Source organism: Giraffa tippelskirchi, chromosome 13 (genome assembly GCF_054371585.1).
Source record: "Giraffa tippelskirchi isolate mGirTip1 chromosome 13, T2T-mGirTip1v1.2.pri, whole genome shotgun sequence".
NCBI lineage: Eukaryota > Metazoa > Chordata > Mammalia > Artiodactyla > Giraffidae > Giraffa > Giraffa tippelskirchi.
Genome location: NC_137287.1, coordinates 67,263,365 through 67,264,446, shown reverse-complemented (window position 1 = coordinate 67,264,446; position 1,082 = coordinate 67,263,365). Strand labels below are relative to the sequence as shown.

Genomic DNA, 1,082 nt, shown 5'->3' with positions numbered 1-1,082 from the left:
GTGTGAAGGCAATACTCTATGTTACCATAGTCAGGTGTGCTTGCCTCCCGCCACTTGGCATTCAGCTTTCCTTCCTGACTGCCTGCCTTGCCACTCTGTAGGCAGGTGACTTCGGGGCCACCAGCCGAGGAGTCGGGCTTCAAGAATGCCCTTCATCAGCTTCCATTCATGTTCCAAGGTTAGCAATTTTCTCTCATCCTCCAACTATCCCCCTCCTTCACAGACGTTTGCTATCACATCTTCCCCCACATTTGTGTAATATCTACTCCCTGTAATGAACCCCTTAGTCCATATCAGTCCTAAGTGGTCCTGCTTCCCTGACTGAATGATTAACCAGTTAGGTACACATTGAAAGCAAGTTGCTGAGGAGCTTCTCAAGCCCAGGTCTGTCTGACTCCTTCTCACATTGAAAGAGCAATTAAGATTTTTATTTGGATGATACTCATTATGAAGCTTGGTTTATTGTTATAGATGACATAACTGGTTAATTGTTACCATGTTGAAATCAGGTTTCCCAGCAATTTGAACATGTTTTATGTTTCCTAACATTTTTGTTATTGTTGTTGTTGTTTAACATTTTATTTTATTTTTACTTGTCATGTTTGGCCACACCCCTACACGTGTAGGACCTTAGTTCCCTGACCAGGGATCGAACCTGGGCCCCCTGCAGTGGCAGCACAGAGTCCTAACCACTGGACCACTAGGAAAGTCCCCTAACATTTCATTTAAATTACAGCTGTTGTGTATATGTCACCTCTAGTGTTGCATGGTAAAGTTCTTCAAGGACCACATAAAACTTTCTCCTTATTTTTCAGCCATTATTTTGCAAGTAGCGGGTACTCAATAAATGCTTGTGACTTTTAATAGAGTAGCTAAATTCCTCAAAAATAGGCACACTAGTACCATGTCAAAATATAAACATGCATTTAGGGACACTGGGTGTATGCTGTAAGATGTGGAAGAGATATTGCTGCTAAATCAGATGCTTGTTTAAAAAGAGTGGCTAAGACTCCTTGTATAAAAAGATGAACAGTTTTGAACAGGAGTTGAACTACTGTTCAAAGCATTGGAATGTTCTTGTT

The 1,082-nt window shown here is 41.4% G+C and overlaps 1 non-coding gene across 1 annotated transcript; it reads right to left on the bottom strand.

Moving 5' to 3' along the window:
- Positions 1-634: 634 nt before the first annotated feature.
- Positions 635-707, bottom strand: TRNAG-GCC (transfer RNA glycine (anticodon GCC)). The gene has a single exon. It is a non-coding gene; the product is annotated as a tRNA-Gly (tRNA).
- Between the last annotated feature and the right edge of the window lie 375 nt (positions 708-1,082).